Source organism: Bos indicus, chromosome 6, assembly GCF_029378745.1.
Source record: "Bos indicus isolate NIAB-ARS_2022 breed Sahiwal x Tharparkar chromosome 6, NIAB-ARS_B.indTharparkar_mat_pri_1.0, whole genome shotgun sequence".
Classification (NCBI taxonomy): Eukaryota; Metazoa; Chordata; class Mammalia; order Artiodactyla; family Bovidae; genus Bos; species Bos indicus.
In genome coordinates this window covers 117,756,883-117,782,952 of record NC_091765.1, presented here as the reverse complement: position 1 = coordinate 117,782,952, position 26,070 = coordinate 117,756,883, and the positions used below count along the sequence as shown (strand labels likewise).

The window sequence follows — 26,070 nt, the reverse complement described above, 5'->3', positions numbered from 1 at the left end:
GGTCAGAGGAACAGGAGGTGAGGGGCCGGGAACCCTGGGGTGGGGTTCTAAAAGATCAGTGGGCCAGGACAGGGTGACAGGAGGGCTTGGTGGATCAGGGCAGGGTGTCACTGGGGCCCAGGACCAGCTGACCTGGTCACATGGTGAAGATGGGCTCGGCGGGGCCAGGGCCTTGCTTGCCTCTGGCATGGGCATATGGAAAGTCTTGACCTAAAAAAGATTGTTTCCCATTTACAAAGAGATAGGAGAGCTGATGGAAAGGACTGTTCTATTTTTTGTAGCTTCTAAGGAACTTGTAGGAAAAGGCAATGGCACCCCACTCTTGCCTGGAAAATCCCAGGGACGGAGGAGCCTGGTAGGCTGCAGTCCATGGGGTTGCTAAGAGTCAGACATGACTGAGCGACTTCACTTTCACTTTTCACTTAGATGCATTGGAGAAGGAAATGGCAAACCACTCCAGTGTTCTTGCCTGGAGAATCCCAGGGACAGGGGAGCCTGATGGGCTGCCGTCTCTGGGGTCGCACAGAGTCGGACACGACTGAAGTGACTTAGCAAGGAACTTGTAATTAATTTAGAATTTAGAGAAGGACTTCCCTGAGCATCTAGTGGTTTAGACTCTGGGCTTCCAGTGCAGGTGATGTGGGTTCCATGCCCAGTTGGGGAACCAAGATTCCACATGCTGTGCAGTCCAAAGGAAAAAGAAAACTAGAGAAAATGAAGGGAAGCTACCTTCATATTATTTCACACCTCATGGAATGCCCCATGCTCTCCATGGAAGAGCCGTTTCCATCACCCTGATCCAGGTGGAGGGGGATCAGGTGGGACCTGCGGAACAAACTTAGTTCAGAGGAAGTCTCTGTGCAAAAGGAGAAAAGTGGCCTTCTTTCAGGGAAACAGGAAGACTCAGAGATTCAGGATGACTCTGACTGGAGTGGTTTAGGGAAAATATGTACCCCTCTGTCCCAGGCTGCAGCTGGGAGCGTCCTGTGGCCATTGGACCTTGAAATGGGACTGGGTCCAAGTTCAGATGTGCTTTGATTGCAAAATACACCTGAGTTTCCAAGACTTATCAAGAAAGAAAAGTAAACTATCTCATTCGTCATTTTGTATTGATTACATGTTAAAATGGTAATGTATTTGATGTACTGGGTAAGTATATGTCACTAGGGTTAATTTTACTCTTTAAAAAACCTTGTTTAATGTGGCAACCAGAAAACTTTAAATTTACGTATATGGCTCACATTTTATTTCTATTGGACAGGGCTGATCTAGTCCAAATTTAAAAACAGGGTCATGTGTTTATTCTGTCAAACTCAGAAGCTGTATTGTTAAAATGACATTTTATCAGTGTTGTTCAGTCTGTCGGTCATGACTGGACTCTGTGACCCCATGGACTGCAGCACACCAGGCTTCCCTGACCTTCACCAACACCCAGAGCTTGCTCAAACTCATGTCCATTGAGTCGGCGATGCCATCCAACCATCTCATCCACTGTTGTCTCCTTCTCCTGCCCTCAATCTTTTCCAGCATCAGAGGCTTCCAGTGAGTCGGCTCTTCGCTTCAGGTGGCCAAAGTAGTGGAGCTTCAGCGTAAGTCTTTCCACTGAATATTCAGGGTTGATTTCCTTTAGGATTGACTGGTTTGATCTCCTTGCAGTCCAAGGGACTCTCAAGAGTCTTCTCCAACACCACAGTTTGAAAGCATCAATTCTTCGGCGCTCAGCCTTCTTTGTAGGCCAGCTCTCACATTCATACGTGACTGTTGGACATTTTATCAGTGTTACAATGCTATAACATCAGTTCCAACCTTAGATATCTTTGAAATCAGACAATAATGACACTTACGAATATATTTTATTAACTCAAACATTATGCAAGGTAGAAGGTAATTATTTGCTTTTATTTTTTTATTTTTATACAAGTTTCTTAGCTATGAAGAAGTCTTTAAGGGACTTCATTTGGAAAATTCCAACTGAGATAAAGATTAATGTTTGTGTAAATGCCCACCATAAGACGTTGCTGTTTGTATCTTCACTGGTCATTCGAAATTTTTCTTCACGGTCCTATATAGAAGAGAAATATGCAGGTTAGGTTTCTTAAGGTGCTTCATGCATGAATTTGAGGGGAAGGTGCTGTATACATTCAAGGTACTTAATGTCACTCAGGTAATATCTTATGCCAAAGAGCAGTGTCTGATTTTTCTAAGTTAAGGTGTGTTTTTAGCCAAAGATAAGGAGGAGGCGTCATATTTTGGTGTAAAATATCAAGTACTTGATCTGTTACTTCATATGTTTTATTTGTTAGCATCAAAGTGTATGTTACCTAGTTGATACTTTTTTTTATCATTCCAGTTCTTACTTTACTTTAAGCTGGGCACTGGGCTCATTTTATTTTCCAGATAAGGAAGCTGAAGCTTAGAGACAACAGAAGGTTAGTGAGTGGGGGCAGATTCAGGCCCACATCCAACCTGGGTCCGCTGAACACAGTGACCTGGGAAACACATAACGTCACAGGAACAAAATAATGCTGTAGAAAGTGGGCACCCTCGACTGCAGATGCACAGGGTGTGTTGGACTGCTAAGTCGCTTTAGTCGTGTCCGACTGTGCGATCCCATAGACGGCAGCCCACCAGGCTCCCCTGTCCCTGGGATTCTCCAGGCAAGAACACTGGAGTGAGTTGCCATTTCCTTCTCCAGTGCAGGACAGTGAAAAGTGAAAGGGAAGTTGCTCAGTCGTGTCCGAGGCTTAGCGACCCCACGGACTGCAGCCTACCAGGCTCCTCCATCCATGGGATTTTCCAGGCAAGAGTACTGGAGTGGGGTGCCATCGCCTTCTCCGGGGTGTGTTGGAAGCCCTTATATATTCATCTGTGAGCTCACAGCCCTGAGGCAAGCGAGCCGCAGTCCCTTTCCTAGAGGAGCTCACAGGCCAGCAGACGGCGGAAGAGCACGCCCACCAGCCCTGCACATCCACACAGCCCTGGATAAACCCAGGAAACAGGCAGCTTACTCTTTCCCTGGTTCTGGGGCTTAGTCAAGAATCATGTTCCTGGCAGGAAGAGGGATTGTAAGCTGATTAGGCAGACTGACCCTTTGATAGTTCTGTTCTTTGACTATTTGCTCAATTTGCTCGATTAGATGTTCAAGCTTGAAGCTAACTTCATTAACTTTGTCCTTTGCTTGAGTAATGGCTGCATCAAGGTCATGTTCTCCGACTCGAATATCTAAGTGGATCCGCTGTACAAACAGTAAAAGGGAAGAAACATGTTTTCCTGTAGCTGCTCGTTTTCCTTACTTTGCCCTCATTGTGTCCTACCAGTCCTTCCTTTTTCTCCACCCCAGCCCCCGCCACCTTTCTGAGAGTAAACACTCCTTCGTTCTCTTATTGCCTCCCCGCCGCTCCATTCCAGGTTATACTCGGGAGTCTTTCATGGTCACAAGAATGCCTTAAATGGCACCTGCTGCCCTGAAGGAGCAGCTGCAGCTTCCTGAGCTGCGTCCTCTAGACTTCCGGGCACATGCCTTTGACCCTGAGACAGTTTGATTACTCTCAGGAAAAGGTGCTCTGCATGTAACTAAATTTCTGATGCCTCAGAACCTTTAGAAAATATCCAATCACCATCTACCGTGTAAGAGTTCCATTTATTGGGATTCCATTATTAATTCACCCTTCAGCCTTCAATTGTTTTCAAGCCTGAATAATCACAGTTCTCTCAACCTTCCCTCCCAGTTCTCATTTTTCAAGCCCTTTAATCAACTTCGTGGCTCTGCTTTGAACCCCTTCCAAGCTCTCCAGCTCCCTCTTTAGTTGCTGTGCTGAGATCTGGGTGCAGGACTTTAATATGGCCTGGGCATAATGGTTCTGCATATCATTGTCACGCCCGAGTAATGCTGACGCTGTTCATTTGCAAGGACACGGGGGCATTTACTTACCAGCTTACTCCCTCCAAATGACACAAGCCTTGTAGAATTAGATTGTAAGCAAATGATGTGTTCACCGGGTGAATGTGAAGTGAAATAGAATGTTCCTTGTGGGCCATATAACTTTGACAATAATACCTAGGATTAAGGATTTCCATAGTGTAAGTTCATTATTCTCTATACTCCATTAAAAAAATAAACCATCCCTATGTAATCTAGTGAAATTTGTGCCATTCTTAAAGAAGAAATCAAATTACCGATAACATGAAAAATATTCAGTCTTCCTCCCAATCAATGAAGTACAAACCACAGTTAGATATTCCTTGTTATCAGATTGGCAAAGACTTAAAAGCATCTGGGGTGGGGATAGTATTGAGAAATGCTGCCTCTGAACACTGTTTTGAGAATGTACATTGAACAGCCATTTCAGAGAATGGTTTGGTAGTACATATGAAAAGTTAAAGTGTATCTAACCATTGACCCAGCAGAGCTACCTATAGAAGTTTATCCTATGGAAATGCTCAAGTAGACAAAGTTATATGTAAAAGCTATTCAGTGTAATGGTATTTATTTTAGTTTGCATTTCTGAAATAACTAATGGATTTCAGTAGGGACTCATTAAGTTTCAGATCAGTTCAGTCGCTCAGTCATGTCCGACTCTTTGCGACCCCATGAATCTCAGCACGCCAGGCCTCCCTGTCCATCACCAACTCCTGGAGTTCACTCAGACTCACGTCCATCGAGTCAGTGATGCCATCCAGCCATCTCATCCTCTGTCGTCCCCTTCTCCTCCTGCCCCCAATCCCTCCCAGCATCAGAGTCTTTTCCAATGAGTCAACTCTTTGCATGAGGTGGCCAAAGTACTGGAGTTTCAGCTTCAGCATCATTCCCGCCAAAGAAATCCCAGGGCTGATCTTTAGAATGGACTGGTTGTATCTCCTTGCAGTCCAAGGGATTCTCAAGAGTCTTCTCCAACACCACAGTTCAAAAGCATCAATTCTTTGGTGCTCAGCTTTCTTCACAGTCCAATTCTCACATCCATACATGACCACTGGAAAAAAAACATAGCCTTGACTAGACGGATCTTTGTTGGCAAAGTAATGTCTCTGCTTTTCAATATGTTATCTAGGTTGGTCATAACTTTTCTTCCAAGGAGTAAGCGTCTTTTAATTTCATGGCCGCAATCACCATCTGCAGTGATTTTGGAGCCCAAAAAAATGAAGTCTGACACTGATTCCACTGTTTGCCCATCTATTTCCCATGAAGTGATGGGACTGGATGCCATGATCTTCGTTTTCTGAATGTTGAGCTTTAAGCCAACTTTTTCGCTCTCCACTTTCACTTTCATCAAGAGGCTTTTTAGTTCCTCTTCACTTTCTGCCATAAAGGTGATGTCATCTGCATATCTGAGGTTATTAATATTTCTCCTAGCAATCTTGATTCCAGCTTGTGCTTCTTCCAGCCCAGCGTTTCTCATGATGTACTCTGCATAGAAGTTAAGTAAGCAGGGTGACAATATACAGCCTTGATGTACTCCTTTTCCTATGTGGAACCAGTCTTTTGTTCCATGTCCAGTTCTAACTGTTGCTACCTGACCTGCATATAGGTTTCTACTACTGCAGGCAGGAATCCCTTAGAAGAAATGGAGTAGCCATCATTGTCAACAAAAGAGTCCAAAATGTAGTACTTGGATGCAATCTTAAAAATGACAGAATGATCTCTGTTCATTTCCAAGGCAAACAATTCAATATCCTAGTAATCCAAGTCTGTGCCCCAACCAGTAATGCTGAAGAAGCTGAAGTTGAACGGTTTTATGAAGACCTACAAGACCTTTTAGAACTAACATCCAAAAAAGATGTCCTTTTTATTATAGGGGACTGGAATGCAAAAGTAGGAAGTCAGGAAACATCTGGAGTAACAGGCAAATTTGGCCTTGGAATATGGAATGAACAGGGCAAAGACTAATAGAGTTTTGCCAAGAAAATGCACTGGTCATAGCAAACACCCTCTTCCAACAACACAAGAGAAGACTCTACACGTGGACATCACCAGATGGTCAACACCGAAATCAGATTGATTATATTCTTTGCAGCCAAAGATGGAGAAGCTCTATACAGTCAGCAAAAACAAGACCAGGAGCTGACTGTGGCTCAGATCATGAACTCCTTATTGCCAAATTCAGACTTAAATTGAAGAAAGTAGGGAAAACCACTAGACCATTCAGGTATGACCTAAATTAAATCCCTTATGATTATACAGTGGAAGTGAGAAATAGATTTAAGGGGCTAGATCTGATAGATACAGTGCCTGATGAACTATGGACGGAGGTTTGTGACATTGTACAGGAGACAGGGATCAAGACCATCCCCATGGAAAAGAAATGCAAAAAAGCAAAATGGCTATCTGAGGAGGCCTTACAAATAGCTGTGAAAAGAAGAGAAGTGAAAAGCAAAGGAGAAAAGGAAAGATATAAGCATCTGAATGCAGAGTTCCAAAGAAGAGCAAGAAGAGATAAGAAAGCCTTCCTCAGCAATCAATGCAAATAAATAGAGGAAAACAACAGAATGGGAAAGACTAGAGATCTCTTCAAGAAAATTAGAGATACCAAGGGAACATTTCATGCAAAGATGGGCTCGATAAAGGACAGAAATGGTATGGACCTAACAGAAGCAGAAAATACTAAGAAGAGGTGGCAAGAATACACAGAAGAACCGTACAAAAAAGATCTTCATGACCAAGATAATCACGATGGTGTGATCACTGACCTAGAGCCAGACATCCTGGAATGTGAAGTCAAGTGGGCCTTAAGAAGCATCGCTACGAACAAAGCTAGTGGAGGTGATGGAATTCCAGTTGAGCTATTTCAAATCCTGATTAAGTTTAGGTGAAGACAAATGAAAAATTGCTAGTAAGAGAGACTGTTACAACACCTATATCTGTACTAAAGGTGTCCACGATATTAGGGGTAGGCCGTATAGGGTCCTATTTTTGTGAAACCTATTATTTGTAAAAGTACATGTGCTTAGAAGAAGATTCTAAAGGTTCCAAATATTCTAAAGATTCCAAGCTATTAGGCAAGTGTTTGTTGGGGACATTGACTTTTCTGCTTAGTACATTTCTGTAATGTTTGATATTTTAAAAACAGCATAGGACTTCCAGTCTGGTACATGAGGAGCTTGGAAGTTGTTAGTCTGTCTTAACAAGTAAAAAGCTGCATGAAAAGAAAGTCAGTTCTTAGATCTGTCAGAGAATTGAGGTCCCAGGGCAAGCTACTTCCCTCAAAATTGGAGACACAGACAAATGCAGACATCACAATGTACCAGAGCAAAAGGACCAGCACTGGGTTCCTTTACCCAGCATGTCATGTCTAGCTTCCAACAACAACAGAAAAATAGCAAGGCATATGAAAAAGGTGAAAAACATAGTTTGAAGAGACAGAACAAGTCTCAAAACTAGGTCAGATATGGCAGAGATATTGGAATGATCATGTCAGGAATTTAGAAAATCTGTGATTAATATTCTGTGGTCTCTAATGGAAAAAGTAGACAATATGCAAGAACAAATGTGAGGAGAAAGATTGAAATTCTATGAAAGAATAAAAAAGAAGTGCCAGAAATGAAAAACACTAACAGAAATGAAGAGTGCCTTTGATGGGCTCGGTGGACTGGACAGGGCTGAGGAGAGACTCTTGAGCTTGAGGATACGTCCACAGAAATGTTTAAAGCTGCAAAGCAGAAAAAGATTGGAAGTAAAAAGGAACAATATCCAGGGACCACAGGATGACAGTTAAAGATGTAACATACATGCGTTGGGAGTACCAGAAGGTGAAGAGAGAAAGTAACAGAACAAATAATAATAGCAGAATTTCGAGTCAGCATCAGACACCGAGCGGCAGAGCTAGGAAGCGCAGAGAACACCAAGCAGGAGGAGCGCCGATTGAGCCGCACCGCGGAGAGTCACAGAGGCCACAGACGCCAGAGGTGAAGCCTGGGAAGGGGCCAGAAAAGGCCCTTCTGTATAGGGGAGACGAGAGTCAGGCACAAGTCCTCAGAAACCATGCAAGCAGGAGAGTAAACATTTAAGGTGTTGAGAGGAAAAAAAAAAAAAACCATCAATCTAGAAATTCTGTATCCTGCAAAACTCTCCTTCAAAAGTAATAGAGAAAGCTTTTCTCAAACAAAAGATGAGGGAACTTGTCACCAATAGACCTGTCTCACAAGGAATGTTAAAGGCTCTTGACATAAGTATAATGATATTGGTCAGAAACTTGGATCTATGTGAAAGTTGTAAATGCATTAGAGAAGGAATAAGTGAAGGTAAAATTAAAACTTTTATTTTTCTTACTGTTAACTGAGTTAATAGATACTTCTTTCAAAATCATAGCAATGTGTTTGATGTTTACAGTTTATGTATAAATAAAATTAGTAACAGCAAAGATGCAAGGGATGGGAGATAGGGATTAGGACTGTTTTGTTATTATAAGGCACTTGTGTTATCTGTGAAGTGAAACATTGTTATTCAGAAGTGGACTTGGATTGGTTGTAAAGGTAAATTGCAAGCACTGACAGAAAGTTAAAAGAAGTGTAGTTGATAACCAAGAAAAGATAAAATGAGTCATAAAATAATTAAAACCACAAGAGACAGAAAAAGAGTGGAAAACAAAAATAGGAACAAATAACAAGGGTAGTAACCAGAAAACAGTAATAAATATGATGATATTAACCCAGCTATATCAATAGTCACTTTGAAAGTCAGTGGTCTAAATGCACCATTTAAAACAGATTGTCAGAGTGGATTAAAAAAAACAAAAACAACCATCTACGTATTGTCTATAAGAACCCCCACTTTAAATGTAAAGACACATATAGATTAAAAGTTAAGGGACAGAGGAAAATGTATATGTTAACTTTCAGCCAACCTTAATCGAAAGACAGCTGGAGTCATTATGTTAAATTCAGACAGAGTAGACTTCAAAACAAGGGAAATTACCAGGAATGATTACGCAATAGAGCATTATGTAATAATAAAGAGGTCAGCTCTCCAAGAAGACAAACCTTAATGTGTATGCATCTAATAACAGAGTGTCAAAATATATGAAGCAAAAACTGATAGAACTGCAAGGATAAATGGAGGAGCTCAGTGTTATAGTCAGAGACATTGATCCCCCCCATCAGAGGTGGACAGGTCCAGCAGAAGATGAATAAGGATACAGTTGAGCTCAACAGCATGGTCAACCAACTGGATAATCAGTATCCATAGGCTACTTCATCCAACAAAGCAGAATACACATTCTTTTCAAGCTCACATGGAACACTCACCAAGACAGACCACATCCTGGGCCACAAAACACACCTTAACACATTCAAAATCATAGAAACCACACAGTGTGTGCTCTTAGACCATAATGGAATTAAAGTAGAAATTAATAAAGATAGCCGGAAAGTCCCCAGATACTTAGAGATTAAACAGCACACTTCTAAACAGCTCATGAGTCAAGGAAGACATCTCAAGAGAAAAAGTATTTTGAATTATCAACACGAAGATTCTGGGAAGGTGGTGGTCGAGGAGGCAACAGGAATCTGTGTTGAGACAACAGTTATCCTGGGAGGATCTGTCTGATGGAACTATGTTGGAACTCTGGAGTCTGTTGAAGTCTTGCCACTTCCAGGGGGAAGACTTGGACAGTAAACTGTGATTGATTTTGGTGGATTTCAGTTCTCAGACAGTAGCAGCCACTCCCCCTCCCCCCGCTCCCACCCCAGCCTCATGGCCGGCAGCTGTGCAGGCTTTCCTGGGGCAGCCTGCACACAGCCTTTAGAAGCCAGGGTAGGCATAACAGACCCTGTCCTCCAAATGTCAGGGACTTTTGAGGTTATTATATAGAAAGGATTCTCAATAAAATTACCAGCAGATTTCTCATCAGAACTTTGGAGAACAGAGGCAGTGGGCAGATACATTCAAAGTGCTTAAAAACAAAAACAAAAAAAGCCAATAAGCACATGAGAAAAAAAAGCTCAACTTCACTGGTCCTTAAGGGAATGCAAATCAAAACTACAGTGAGCCTACCTCGCACACATTAGAATGGCTGCTATAAAAGACAATAAGTACCGGCAAGAATGTGGAGAAAGTGCAACCCTTGTGCATCATTGGTGGGAATGCAAAATGGTGCAGCCACTGTGGAAAATAGTGTGGTGGCTCTTCAAAAGTATGAAAGCAGAATTTCTGTTTGATCCAGTAACTCTGCTTCTGGATATATACCCAAAAGAATTCAAAGCAGGGTCTCAAAGAGATATCTGTACACTCAGGTTCACAGCAGCATTATTCACAATAGCTAAAATGTGGAAGCAACTCAAATGTCCATTGACAGATGAATGAATAAGCAAAGTATATGGTATATGTGGTATATGCATACAATGAAATATTATTCAGCCTTAAAAAGGAAGGAAATTCCAACATGTGCTACAACAGGGATGAATCTTGAGTGCATTATGATAAATGAAATAAACTAATCATAAGAAGACAAACACTATGTGGGACAACTTTATGAGATACTTAGAGTGGTTAAAATAATGGAGTTGTTTAAGGGGTGTAGAGTTTCACTTGAAAGACTGAAGAGTTATGAGGGTGATGATTATACAACATTATGAATATATTTAATATCACTGAACCATGTACTAAGTAATTATTAAGGTGAATTTTATGTATTTTTAAAATCTCAAAAAATATTTGAACTAAAATGAAAATACAACATAATCAAAATTCGGAAGTCACAGTGATAGAAGTATTCAAAGGGGAATTTATAATATTGAATGCATGTATTAACAAGAAAGTTCTAAAATGTATTATCATCTAAGCCTAGGAAACCAGAAAAAAGAAGAGCAAACTAACTCCAAAATAAGCGTAAGAGGAGAAATAAGATCCATGCTAATAGAAGCTCATGCAGAAATCAATGAAAACAGGAAATAAAGTAGAGAAAACCAATAAAACAAAGCTAGTTCTTTGAAAGTATCAATACAATCAATAAACCTCTAGCTCAGCTAACGAAGAAAAAAAGAGACCCAAATTAATAATATCAGAAATGAAAGAAGAGTGTTACCACAGGTCTCATGGGTATCAGTAGGGTCGTTGAGGAATACGAGGGAATGAGGTCATAGAGGAATACTATGAACCATGCTGTGCCCGCACACTTGGTAATCCAGATGAAATAGACAAATTCCTCGAAAGGTGCAATTTGTCACCAGTCACACAGAAATAGACAACCTACACCTAGTACCGAAATTGAATAGATAACAACTTCCAAGCAGGAAGCCCCAAGCCAGGATGGGTTCACTGGTGAATTTCACCAAAGATTTAAGTAAGAAATCTGACATATTCTCTGCAGTCTTCCAGAAGACAGAGGTAGACAGAATACTTTTTACACTGTTTTCTGATGTCAACACCACCCTAATACCAAAGCCTGAGAAAGACACAAGAAAACTATGGACCGTTATCTCTCATGGACATAGATACAAATAAACTCAACAAAATATCAGCCAACTGAACCCAGAAATGTATAAAAAGAATTATACACCATGGCCAAGTCAGATTTATTCCAGATATGCAAGGCTAGTTTGATATTTTTAAATCAATTAATGTAATTCATCACATCAGCAGCTTAAAGAACATGATGTGGTCATATCAATAGATGCAGAAAAGGCATTTGACAAAATCCAACATCCATCATGGTAAAAACTGTCAGCAAACTACGAATAGGGGAACTTTGTCAATTTGATTTAAAAATCTACAAAAACCTTACAACTAACATACTTAATAGTGAACAACTAGAGGTTTTCCCACCAAGATCAGAAAGAAGACTAGCATTTCCCCACTCGCTATTCCTTTTCAACATCACAGTTCAATTCCTAGGTAATTCAGTAAAAGAAGAAAAGAAAAAATGGTATATAAGTTGGGAAGGAAGAAATGAAGATGTGTTTGTTCACAGATGATAGGATTGTCTATGTAGAAAATTCAAAATAATAAAAAACTTACCAGAACTAATAAATGATTATAGCAAGGTTATAGGATACAACGTTAATATGTTAAGTGAATCAGTTTCTATGTGTCTGAAATGAACAAATAGAATGTGAAATGAAAAACAATACCATTTACTTTCAGTTCAGTTCAGTTCAGTCACTCAGTCATGTCCGACTCTTTGCAACCCCATGAATCGCAGCACGCCAGGCCTCCCTGTCCATCACCAACTCCTGGAGTTCACTCAGACTCACGTCCATCGAGTCAGTGATGCCATCCAGTCATCTCATCCTCTGTCGTCCCCTTCTCCTCCTGCCCCCAATCCCTCCCAGCATCAGAGTCTTTTCCAATGAGTCAGCTCTTCGCATGAGGTGGCCAAAGGACTGGAGTTTCAGCTTCAGCATCATTCCCTCCAAAGAAATCCCAGGGCTGATCTCCTTCAGAATGGACTGGTTGGACCATTTACTTTAGCATCCACACAAATGAAGTACTTGGATATAAACAAAATATGTGAAAGATACATGAGGAAAATTTTAAAAACTGATGAAAGATATCAAAGAAGGCAAAATACATGGAGAGATATGTGTTCATGCCAAGAAGACATAATGCTGTGGAAATCTCAGTTGTTCCCAACTTAATCCATAGATTCAACAATCCCAGTTTAAATGTCAGCAAGTAATTTTGTGAGTATCTACAAGCTGATTCTAAAGTTTCTGTGGAAAGGCCAAAGATCCAAAATAGCCATCACGGTATTGAAAGAGAAGAATAAAGTCAGGGGCTTGACACTCTTGATTTCAAGACTTACTGTAAAGCTACAATAACCAAGTGGGATGTTGTTGGTGAAAAACAGAAAGACCAGTGAACCAGAACAGGGAGCCCAGAAACATAGCAACACAAAAGCGGTAGCTGACCTTTGACAAGGAGCAAAGGCACTTTAGTGGGAAAGGCAGTCTTTCCAACAGATGGTGCTGAAAAATGGACGTCCACAGGCAAAGAAATGAATGCAGATGCGGACCTTACACCTTTTACAAAAAGTAACTCAAAAGAGAGCACGCATCTAAACGCAAAATGCAAAACCAAACTATTGAGAAGGTAACACAGGAGCAAGTCTAGATGACCTTGGGTTTGGTGATGACGTTTTAGGTGCAACACCAAAGGCACGATACATGAAAGGATTGAGAAGCTGGGCTTAGTTAAATTAAACTTCACTCAGCATTTAACATTGATGTTTAAACACTGGATTTCATTAAAATTGAAGAGTTCTGCTTTGCAAAAGAAAGCGCTGTCTGTCAAGAGAGTGAAGAGATGAGCCACAGACTGGGAGAGACTGCTTGTAAAAGACATATCTGATAATGTACTGCTATCTAGAATCTACAAAGAATTCTGAAAACAGCAAGAAAATGAACAAATCAGTTGAAAAATGGGCAAAAGATCTGAATAGACAACACACCAAAGAAGACATACAGATGGCAAATAAGCCATATTTGCCATCAACAAGCATCATATATCGTTAGGGCCTTGCCAATTAAAAACAACAGTGAGATGCTTCACACCTATGGGAATGGCAAAAATACAAAACAACCCACAACACTAAATGCTGGCAAGAATGTAGAGCAACAGCAACTCTTGTCATTTCTAGTGGGAATGCAAAATGGCGTAGTCTGGTGGTTTCTTAGGAAACTAGACACACATTTACCATACAAACCTGCCATTGTGCTGTTTATTTACCAAAGTGAGATGGAAACTTATGTCCGCATGGAAACCTGCACACAAGTGTTTATGGCAGCTTTATTTATAAAAGCCAAAATTAGGGAGCTATCAAGATGTCCTGCTGCATGTGATTGCACCAGGCAGCCATGGTTTGCATCTTGACAATGGAATATTATACAGCGCCAAAAAGAAACGAGCTCTCAAGTCATGAAAAGACATGGAGGCGGCTTAAGTGCGTATCCCAAGTGAAGGACGCCAACTTGGGAAGTCTGCCTACTGTATGGCTCCAGCTATATGACAGTCTGGGAAAGGCAAAACTATGGAGGCAATGAAAAGATTAGTGGTCGCCAAAGGTTGGGGGCGGGGGAGGGGAATGAAGAGACGGTTCCAGAGGATTTGCATGGGAGTGAAACTGTTCCGTGTTGATACGGTGATGATGGACACGTTCGTCACAGCCGTAGATGTACGACCCCAAGGATGAAACCTAACATGAACTCTGGGCTTTGGTGAAGAGGATGCCTCCGTGCAGCTCGTCAGTTACACCACTGCAGCATGCGGTGCTCCTGCTGGGAGAGGAGGGAATGTGGGAATGCTGTGCTTTCTGCAGAATTCTGCTGTGAACCTAAAGCTGCTTGAGAAGACTGTTAAATCACTTCAAAAACAGGTATATGTTGCACATAGAAAAATGCAGCCAAGATTCTCCTTTTTTAAGTCTTTCCATTTTGATTTGAAGAAAATTAAAGCATCTTGCCATGTGCTTAATTTCACTTAACAGATTGTTGATAGGAAATTTTGTTAAATAAAACTGCACTCAAAAGTCAGATTTTCCAATTGATTTCTAATTTTTTATGAAAAACAGCACTCTTTCCTGAAAAAATATTCATGGATGATTCATCACCTGTTAACTTCAATTTCTGAGCCTCAGTGTCATGTCAGGGTTCTGCTTCCAGTGAACATTCGAGTCAGCAAACATATTTTGAGTCCCTGTTAGTTTGGCATGTTGAGAAAAGACGTGCTTGAGTTTAAACCTCAGTTTTTCCTCTTGCTGATGACATGATCTGGTACAGGTCGTTTCACCTCTCAGGACCTCAGGTTTCCCTTCTACAGAATGGAATAGAAATACGGACACAGAATAATGGGAAACGGAATATAAAATGCACAGTGTGAGTGAGGCATGTGTCTTGTCATCGTCTGCCCCAACAACCTCACCAGCCTGAAAATCACGGTGCCATAGGCATGGACACACGTTCATGTGAGCACCCGAGAGCACCGTTTGCCCGGCACACCCTCCCAAGTAGGAACAACCAGAGTCCTTGTGGGGTGCCGATCGAGGTCTTCTAAGGGGGTGCTCAGTTCAGTTCAGTCACTCAGACATGTCTGACTCTTTGCAACCCCATGGACTGCAGCACGCCAGGCTTCCCTGTCCATCACCATCTCACGGACCTTGCTCAAACTCATGTACATTGAGACAGTGATGCCATCCAACCATGTCATCCTCTGTCACCCTCTTCTCCTCCTGCCTTCAATCTTTGCCAGCATCAACTAACTCATTGGTCTTTTCCAATGAGTTAGTTTGTCGCATCAGGTGGCCAAAGTATTGGAGTTTCAGCTTCAGCATCAGTCCTTCCAATGAATATTCAGGACTGATTTTCTTTAGGATTGACTGGTTTGATTTCCTTGCTGTCCAAGGGACTCTCAAGAGTTTTCCCCAACACAGTTCAAAAGCATCAGTTCTTCGGCACTCAGCTTTTTTTATGGTCCAACTCTTAGATCCATACATGACTACTGGAAAAACCAAAGCTTTGACTAAATGGACCTTTGTCAGCCAAGTAATGTCTCTGCTTTTTAATATGCTGTCTGGGTTGGTCATAGCTTTTCTTCCAAGGAGCAAGCGTCTTTTAATTTCATGGCTGCAGCCACCACCTGCAGTGACTTTGGAGCCCAAGAAAAGAAAGTCCATCGTTGTTTCCATTGTTTCCCCATCCATTTGCCAGGAAGTGATGGTACCGGACGCCATGATCTTAGTTTTCTGAATGTTGAATTTTAAGCCAACATTTTTGCTCTCCTCTTTCACTTTCATCAAGAGGCTCTTTAGTTCTTCACCTTCTGCCATAAGGGTGGTGTCATCTGTGTATCTGAGGTTATTGGTATTTCTCCCAGCAATCTTGATTCCAGCTTTTGCTTCATTCAGCCCAGCATTTCACATGATGTACTCTGCATAGAAGTTAAATAAGCAGGGTGACAATATATAGCCTTGACGTATTCCTTTCCCGATTTGAAACCGGTGTGTTGTTCCATGTCTGGTTCTAACTGTTGTTTCTTGACCTGCATACAGATTTCTCAGGAGGCAGATAAGGTGGTCTAGTATTCCCGTTTCTTGAAGAATTTTCCAGTTTGTTGCGACCCACACAGTCAAAGGCTTTGGCATAGTCAATAAAGCAGAAATAGATGTTTTTCTGAAACTCTCTTTCTCTTTCTATGATCCAGCAGATGTTGGCAATTTGATCTCTGATTCCTCTGCCTTTTCTAAATCCAGCTTGAACAACTGGAAGTTCACAGTTCACGTATTGCTGAAGCCTGGCTTGGAGAATTTGAGCATTACTTTGCTAGCATGTGAGATGAGTGCAATTGTGCAGTAGTTTGAGCATTCTTTGGCATTGCCTTTCTTTGGAATTGGAATGAAAACTGACCTTTTCCAGTCCTGTGGCCACTGCTGAGTTGTCCATATTTGCTGGCATATTGAGTGCAGCACTTTCACAGCATCATCTTTTAGGGGGTGCTCAGTTCAGTTCAGTCACTCAGTTGTGTCCGACTCTTTGCGACCCCATGAATCGCAGCACGCCAGGCCTCCTTGTCCATCACCAACTCCCGGAGTTCACTCAAACTCACGTCCATTGAGTCGGTGATGCCATCCAGCCATCTCATCCTCTGTCATCCCTTTCTCCTCCTGCCCCCAATCCCTCCCAGCATCAGAGTCTTTTCCAATGAGTCAACTCTTCACATGAGGTGGCCAAAGTATTGGAGTTTCAGCTTTAGCATCTGTCCTTCCAAAGAACACCCAGGACTGATCTGATCTCCTTTAAATTGGACTGATTGGATCTCCTTGCAGTCCAAGGGACTCTCGAGAGTTTTCCCCAACACCACAGTTCAAAAGCATCAATTCTTCGGCGCTCAGCTTTCTTCACAGTCCAACTTTCACATCCATACATGACCACTGGAAAAACCATAGCCTTGACTAGACAGACCTTTGTTGGCAAAGTAATGTCTCTGCTTTTGAATAGGCTATCTAGATTGGTCATAACTTCCCTTCCAAGGAGTGCTAGCATGTGAGAAATACTAAAGCCAGAGCTGTGTCTTGTCCTCATACTGCCCAATGGAGAGAGCCTTCCTGACCACCAAGGCTTTGCAGTGAGGGTTTTCTCTCCTAGGCCATGCCAAATGTGGAGACATTGGTGGCGCTAATGGTAAAGAACCCGCCTGCCATTGCAGGACAGGCAGGAGACTCGGGTTCGATCCCTGGGTTGGGAAGATCCTCTGGTGAAGGGAATGGCAACCCACTCCAGTATTCTTGCCAGGAAAACCCCATGGGCAGAGGAACCTGGCGAGCTACAATCTGTGTGGTTGCAAAGAGTCGGATATGACTGAGCATCTGAGCAGCATGAAAAATGACAGAATAGGACAGCAGAGATTTGTGTTTTGGTTTAACTGGGCAGGAAGTGAAGGAGGAGGGTATCAGGTGGAACAGGCAGCTGTGCTAGAACTGGGAGAATGGACCCAGGGGAACTCTTGTCACAGGGTGCCCAGGGCACCAGGAGAAGGCTGCTACAGCCAGCAGGAGTCAGGGGTCCAGTGGTCCAGCTGGACTGAATCTCCTGGTCTCCACGTGCGTGGGGGCATCACAGGTCTGGCTTGAGCACAGCTCTCCTGAGGAGTGGAGCCCAGGCCCGTCCGTGTCAAGCACCCTCCTCTTCTTGCCGTCTGTGCTGCGGGGCTCTGCTCCACCACTAACCTGCCACCCTGTGAGCGCATTCCCAGGACAAGTCCAAGGGGAAGTGGCTCCCACAATCCTGTTGGAATTATTGGAAGGGCAGGCCACAGTACTGTACCTTGAGCCGGCCTGGTGGGGAACAACTTCGGCTACGACGTCGGACCAGGAGAAAACAGGCTTAAAGCAGTCAGACAGCTACTCAAGAGTCAGCCTGTAGATGGCCGTCTGCAGTGACACTTGGCCCTGACTCCAAGGTCCACGTTCTTCCCTTTTGACCTTGGTGCCTTTTCTCCCCTGCTAACTCCCAGCAAGGAAGAGCCTTAGGAGGCCAGACAGACGCAGAGACTGCCACGTGCCTACAGAGACCCCGCCGGATGGGAGGAGGGAAGGGTGGCCTGAGCAGCCCTTGTGTCTGGGTAAGGCACAGCTCCTGCAAGACCAGAAGCGCACGTTGGCCTGGTTCCTTCTGCCCGGCAAGAGTAGCAGGACCTCGGGGCAATGAGCGTGGGGCCTGCCCTCTGTACTGCTTTGAGCTTTCGCTTTGAGTAGTCCCTGCTGCTCAGCTGGACTGTAGGCACTTCCCACGTTTTGGTGTGGTCCTTTGTCAGGATCACACTCATTAAAAATGAAATGCTGGGTGGTGAGCACTTGTGTAGAGATTTAAAAAGTCTGTGGGCATACATGACACATGACTTTTTAGAAAATAATTTCAGTAACAAGACAAAAAGTGTGTTTTACCTCATCGCTGTAAGTTGTAATGGTCACAAACATTCCCAGACCAGGAGCAGATTCAAGGAAGTCGTGTCTGCCTAAGTCCCATTGTTGTATCTTGAAACTCCCTGTTTCAAAGACATGACATTTATTATAAAATAAATTAATAGTTATATATGGAGTTCCAGTTGAGCTATTTCAAATCCTGAAAGATGATGCTGTGAAAGTGCCACACTCAATATGCCAGCAAATTTGGAAAACTCAGCAGTGGCCATAGGACTAGAAAAAGTCAGTTTTCATTCCAGTCCCAAAGAAAGGCAATGCCAAAGAATGCTCAAACTACTGCACAATTGCACTCATCTCATACGCTAGTAAAGTGATGCTCAAAATTCTGCAAGCCAGGCTTCAGCAGTACGTGAACTGTGAACTTCCAGATGTTCAAGCTGGTTTTAGAAAAGGCAGAGGAATCAGAGATCAAATTGCCAGCATCCGCTGGATCATGGAAAAAGCAAGAGAGTTCCAGAAAAACATCTATTTCTGCTTTATTGATTATGCCAAAGCATTTGACTGTGTGGATCACAATAACCTGGAAAATTCTGAAAGAGATGGGAATACCAGACCACCTGATCTGCCTCTTGAGAAACCTATATGCAGGTCAGGAAGCAACAGTAAGAACTGGACATGGAACAACAGACTGGTTCCAAGTAGGAAAAGGAGTATGTCAAGGCCGTATATTGCCACCCTGCTTATTTAAATTCTATGCAGAGTACATCATGAGAAACGCTGGGCTGTAGGAAGCACAAGCTGGAATCAAGATTGCCGGGAGAAATATCAATAACCTCAGATATGCAAATGACACCACCCTTATGCAGAAAGCGAAGAGGAACTAAAAAGCCTCTTGATGAAAGTGAAAGTGGAAAGTGGAAAAGTTGGCTTAAAGCTCAACATTCAGAAAACTAAGATCATAGCATCTGGTCCCTTCACTTCATGGGAAATAGATGGTGAAACAGTGGAAACAGTGTCAGACTTTATTTTTGGGGGGCTCCAAAATCACTGGAGATGGTGACTGCAGCCATGAAATTAAAAGACGCTTACTCCTTGGAAGGAAAGTTATGACCAACCTAGATATCATGTTCAAAAGCAGAAACATTACTTTGCCAACAAAGGTCCGTCTAGTCACAGCTATGGTTTTTCCAGTGGTCATGTACGGATGTGAGAGTTGGACTGTGAAGAAGGCTGAGCGCCAAAGAACTGATGCTTTTGAACTGTGGTGTTGGAGAAGACTCTTGAGAGTCCCTTGGACTACAAGGAGATCCAACCAGTCCATCCAAAAGAAGATCAGCCCTGGGTATTCTTTGGAAGGAATGATGCTAAAGCTGAAACTCCAATACTTTGGCCACCTCATGTGAAGAGTTGACTCATTGGAAAAGACTGATGCTGGGAGGGATTGGGGGCAGGAGGAGAAGGGGACGACAGAGGATGAGATGGCTAGTTGGCATCACTAACTGAATGGACGTGAGTCTGAGTGAACTCTGGGAGTTGGTGATGGACAGGGAGGCCTGGCGTGCTGCGATTCATGGGGTCACAAAGAGTCGGACACGACTGAGTGACTGAACTGAACTGAACATGATTACTGAAAAATGAAGTTTTCAAAGTATCCAAATCAGAAAAAAGCTGCTATTTTGAACAGCTTAGTCATGTACAGGTGTGAGAGTTGGACCATAAAGAAGGCTGAGTGCCAAAGAATTGATGCTTTTGAACTGTGGTGCTGCAGAAGACTCTTGAGAGTCCCTTGGGGTGCAAGGAGATCCAACCAGTCCATCCTGAAGGAGACCAGTCCTGAGTGTTCACTGGAAGGACTGAGGCTGAAGCTGAAGCTCCAGTACTTTGGCCACCTGACGCGAAGAGCTGACTCATTGGAAAAGACCCTGATGCTGGTGGGGATGGAAGGGGATGGCAGAGGTTGATGGTTGGATGGCGTCACCGACTCAGTACATGCGTTTGAGCAAGCTCCAGAAGATAGTGAAGGACAGGGAAGCCTGGCATGCTGAAGTCCATGGGGTCACAAAGAGTCAGACACAACTGAGTGACTGAACAGCGACTTATCTTAGCGATCAGCTCCAGTAGTGGCGTCAGAAGATTCTAGCATGTAGAGTTTTGGGTGCGGTTCTCATTGTTCACCAGTCACTTTGCCACTCCATTGCATCTGTCCGAGGTCTGCTGACAATAATGAGCCCACAGAAGCTTTGCCCCTGAAGGGTACATGTCCTGTGGTGGGACCGTGCCTTGCCCACGGGCCTGCTGCCTCTGCCCTCCTCCTGTAGCTCTGCCTACCTGCTGCTGGCACAGTGTCGGAGGAGACTTGCCTGACTTCCCCACAGAATCCGTGCCCGTCCACCACACCCCTGCCCTGTCACCTGCTTCCTCTTACAGCATATTTAGCATCTTTGACGTCTTATGTTTCCTGTTGTCTGTTCTCTGTGAGAAGGAAGACACTGTCTGTGTTGCTCATCTGCCCTCAGCTCGTCCGGCTGCTGTCACCCTCTTGAAGGGAGCTGCTCGTCACGCGCCTGTCGGATGACCCGCTGGCTCTGAAGGACAGCTGGCCCCCCAGCAGCGCAGGTTGAGCCGTGCAGGTCAGCTTGTGTTCTATGTGGGATTTCTGCAGGGTAGTAAACTGCACGACTCTCGGCTGCCTGAACCCGGGGCTGTGGACCCGCAGACGTGGAGGGCCCCGCAAGTTACACGTGGCTTTCTAACTGCTTGGAGGGCCAGCGCCCCACCTGTTCTGTAAAGGGCTGGAGTCCGGGGATGCGCTGTGTCCTCTTTTAAGGGGAGGGTTACAGACAGTCAGGAGCAGGAGGAAGCAATCTTTAAATCTGTGCACGGGGTGTTCTGGGCACCTCCTCTGAGCAGCCTGTGCTTGCCACAAGCCAGAACAAACACAGCAAAACCTTTGCAAACCCAACCATGGTGTGGAAAACAGCCGGGTTTCAGATTGGCCTCTGGGTAGCACACGAGCAGGTAGGCCAGGAGAGTGGCACAGAGCCTCAGGAGAACGACGTTAGGGTGTGTTGTCTGGATCTAGATGGATTGTGCGTGTTTAGTCACTCAGTCGCGTCCGACTCTCTGTGACTCCATGGACTGTAGCCCTCCAGGCTCCTCTGTCCGTGGGCTTCTCCAGGCAAGAATATGGAGTAGGCTGCCATTTCCTTCTCCAGGGGATCTCCCCACCCAGGGACTGAACCCCCGTCTCTTCAGCTCCTTCACTGGGAGCCAGGCTCTGTACCGGTAGTGCCACCTGGGGCCGTAAATGAGTTGAATACTTGCTAAAATAGAACGTTTAAATAGGAACCAATGTCATAACATGATACTCAAAATGTCTAGGATACAGTACAAAATTACATACCATACAAAGAACTAAGAGAACTTCAACTTGCATGAGAAAAGACAGCTAATAGACCCCAGCATCAAAATGACATAGAGTTGAAATTATCTGACAAGAATTTTAAAGTCACCATAAAAGTACATCAGTGACTTTGAACATCCTTAAATGGAAAAGTAGGAAGTCTCAGAAAAAGAGTAGAGACATAAAGGGAAAAAAGGACACATTAGAACAGAAAAAATACAGCATCAAATTGAATGGACCCAATAAAAGAGTGAAATGAGAGGAAAGACTTGGCGAACTTGAAACTAGATCAATGAAATAATCGTCTGGTCAATGGGTAGAAAAGAGATGGGGACAGAGAAGAACCTCTAACAACCCCACGAACCCATGGGGCACTAACCGAAGGTCCAGGATTTGTGAGTCTGGAGGAGAGGAGAGAGCGAGGGGCTGAGTGAACACATGAGAAGTCAGGACGAGCGACTCCCCTAACTGGGTGAGAGAGACGCCCACAGACTCAAGAGGCTGAGCAGACCCCGCAAAGCCAGACTTCCCAGATTCACCACCAGACATGGCACGATTAAGCTCAAGACCAAAGGGAAAGAAAGAGACCTACGGAAAATAGCCAGAGAGAGACTTCATTGCTGAGTAGGGAAAGTGACCTGAGGAACAGCGGGCCTCCCATCAGAACGTGGAAGCCAGAGGAAGGGGCACGCTTCCAAGTGCTGAAAGGGGAAGAAATTGTCAGACGATTCTATTCCCACCAAAGACACCCTTCAGAATGAAGGCAGAGTATTCCTAAGGTCAAGCAAAATTAGGAAGACTTTTCACTAGGACACCTGCTGTAAAAAGATTGCCAAAGTAACTTCTTAAAACAGAGAAAATGGTAAGAGAATTTGGAATAGCAGCAATGAAGGAGGGAAAATGGGAAGGTCAGCCCCAGGGAAGGGAAACCACAGTAGAATTTTCTCTTCTATTAAAAAAAAAAAAAAAAGTTGTTTGACAGTTGAAGGGAGGTAGGTTAAAAGTAAAAGTATAAAAAAGATGTATCATTGCAACAATCAAAAGAAAGCTCATGTGGCTCCATAAATACCAGATAAAGAAGACTCCACAGCAAAGGGAGTGGCCAGGGACACACAGGGGCCTTATGTGATGACAAAGGGGTCAGTTCAGTACGAAGACAACCATCCTAAATACATCAAAACAACGTGAAGTAGACCGGCTGAAGAGACGTGGACAAGTCCACCGCACCCTGAGGGCTCCCCGCACTCCTCGCGTGGTGGGGCTGCTGGCCGTGGAGGAGCTGACTCGCACTGTCCTCGTGCCTGCTTGGCATTCCCACATGTCTCCCCGGACAGCAGGGTACACATTGCTCTTCAGGTGTGCATGGACGTCTCACCAAGTTGGGCAACAAAGCCCCAAGCCTGCCCTGGCACCTTTGCTGAAGCTGCTGAGTGTTCCTGGAGGAGCACACGGCCAGGCAGGTGGCTTTCCAGGCCCGCGGGCACCTGGAAACATCCGGCTTGTGGTTCCCGTCCTCTGAGAGGACCAGGGCACCCGGGTCTCCTGGGGGCCTCCTTCCGTGCCTCCCACCTCGCCTACGCGGACCTGCTCAGTGTCCCCCGCTTTCACCACGAGCACCTGGCCCCTGGCCACCCCCGCCTTCCCCGGGCCCGTCAGCAGCCACCCTCCCGACCCCCAGGGCCCTGCTGTGGTCGCCATCCCCACACTCACCACCCACGCTCGTCCTGTCCCCGAGCCGCCCCCACCCCGGGGCCTGGAGACACGCCGTGTCCTCTTCCGCGGGCCCCCTGCCTGGCGCAGAGGGAGGCTGAAGCTTGGTGAGATCTGTGGGGTGACTGGAAATCAGTCCTGGGTGTTCATTGAAAGGACTGATGCTGAAGCTGAAACTCCAGTACTTTGGCCACCTGATGTGAAAAGCTGACTCATTTGAAAAGACCCTGATGTTGGGAAAGATTGAAGGCAGGAGGAGAAGGGGATGACAGAGGATGAGATGGTTGGATGGCATCACTGACTCAGTGGACATGAGTTTGAACAAGCTCTGGGAGTTGGTGATGGACAGGGAGGCCTGGCGTGCTGCAGTCCATGGGATCCCAAAGAGTCGGACACGACTGAGCGACTGAACGGAACTGAACTGGACGAGTCCCCAGTACGTGTCCGGAGAAGGCAATGGCACCCCACTCCAGTACTCTTGTCTGGAAAATCCCATGGACGGAGGAGCCTGGTAGGCTGTAGTCCATGGGGTCACTGACAGTCGGACACGACTGAGCGACTTCACTTTGACTTTTCACTTTCATACATTGGAGGAGGAAATGGCAACCCACTCCAGTGTTCTTGCCTGGAGAATCCCAGGGACGGGGGAGCCTGGTGGGCTGCCGTCTATGGGGTCGCACAGAGTCGGACACGACTGAAGCGACTTAGCAGCAGTAGCAGCTGGTACGTGTTCAGTGGCCCGGGGTTCCTGGCCCCGGGAGGCGTCATGCCCCACGGCCGCCACCAGGTGGCAGGAGAGCAGCACTGCCGGCGGGCGAGTGGGCGTGGACAGGACGGTCCCCGCGGGGGGGGGGCGCGCAGAGCCGGCGCTGCCTGCGGCGACGCTGACGCATATCCCCTGCGGTGTGACGACCCAGTGACCGTTGGTACACGGCTTAATGCAGAGCGTAACACATGGTGAGCCTGATGCAAGCACTCGAAGAACTATTTCTTAGTTGTTCTTGGGCTTTTCACATGCGCTGTTTCCTGTCAACTCCCATTAGGTCCTACAACCCTGCAAAGTCGGTATAGTAATACCCACGTTTACAGCGGAGGAGAGCGTGAGCTGGAGAGCTTACTGACTTATCAACGCCCTCCAGACCGCAACAGGAGCGTGTGCGCTCAAGTTCTGCGTCGTGCCCGACTCTGCGACTCCACGGACTGTAGCCCACCAGGCTCCTCCATCCATGGGGTTTCCCAGGCAAGAATTCTGGAGTGGGTTGCAATTCCCTTCTCCAGGGGATCTTCCTGACCCAAGGATCAAACTTGACTCTCCTGTATTGGCACATGGGTTCTTTACCACTAAGCCCCCAGGGAAGCCCTAAAGCAAGATGACATGGGGTGAAAACGAGGGAAACCCGCACAGGCTGATTCTCTCAGGCTCGGCAGGTCGCGGGCCGCCTGGCCCCAGCGGTGTGGCGCGCGTGCTAACCCCGCCTGCAGACCTTCTGCGCTGACCTTGCCCTCCAGACGCCCCTCCTCCTGGGGCTCTACTCAGCGGCCCTGGCGGGGAGCCAGGCTGCCCCCCTACCCCGCCGAACACCCCCGTCCAGGGTACGCCTGTTGAGGCTCTCAGCTCTCCCCCCACCACCCCCCGACCCCCACGGTGCAGCCATTCAGACTCTCAGCTCTCAGCTCCCCCTCCCTGCCCCGAGGCAGCTGTGTCTTCTGCTCCAGACTCAAGTCCTGAAGACTGGCGCCCAGGGCCATTTGAGCTGAAACTGGACAAGTGAGACGCAGCCGTGGTGGGAATTTCAGAAAGTAAAAGCCCCCACCACAGGCTTCTGGTGCTTGGTGTTACCCTTCTAGCTTTCCCCATGGGGACACACAGTATATTTTATTAAAAAAATGAGCTCATACTGCACAGCTCTGATTTGATTTTTCCACCAGCTTTTTGCAGCCATCCTTGTGTGTCCTTAAATGCTCTTCTGTAACTTGACTGAGGTCTGTTCAGAGAGCTGAAGAGAGAACCACGTCATGTCCAGCACTGAGCCTGGAGCTCTGCAGACACGAACTGGCCCCGCCGTGTCAGGGGAGCCAGGGCAGGAGCCAGGACGGCCACGGGCGGGGGGGTCGCTCAGACCAGCTGTGCGGTCGACCCGGGAGGAGCCTGGCACGAAGGCAGGTGCTTTCGAGGTCACCGTGGACACAGAGCGGCCCCTTCCAGGTGCCCCAGGCTCCCGGGCGCCTTGCCTTCCTTCCAGCCTGTGAAGCTGGCTGAGGTTCTTTCTGTGCAGAGGGAGGGAGGGAGCCCCGGGCCGCTGACACTGAGTGGAGGCGCCCGCGCCCTGTCGGGCCCAGCCAACCAGCAGTCACCACCAAGTCTGCGGCCAGATCACAGCCAGCCTCCAGACGCCCGGTGCCCCTCAGCGCCACGCCCAGCCCTCTGGCCCTCCGACCTGTGAAGACGCAGCGCGTTGTGCCTATACTCCGTCCAGTGTGTGTCCTGTGAATGCGCTCAGCCTGCGTGCAGGGGCCTCCCGTGCGGACCAGGTGCCCATCGCCCCCCGTCGCTGCCGTGCAGTGTCCCGTCCCGTGAACAGATGACCGACTCTCCTCGCCGGCCTGGGCACT

The 26,070-nt window shown here is 45.7% G+C and overlaps 1 long non-coding RNA gene across 1 annotated transcript; it reads right to left on the bottom strand.

Moving 5' to 3' along the window:
* Window positions 1-1,960: 1,960 nt before the first annotated feature.
* LOC139183704 (uncharacterized) lies at window positions 1,961-26,027 on the bottom strand. The gene is made up of 5 exons (XR_011567329.1): window positions 25,896-26,027; window positions 18,366-18,466; window positions 3,932-4,057; window positions 3,089-3,235; window positions 1,961-2,062 (listed from the first exon to the last, which is right to left on the bottom strand). It is a non-coding gene; the product is annotated as an uncharacterized lncRNA (long non-coding RNA).
* Between the last annotated feature and the right edge of the window lie 43 nt (window positions 26,028-26,070).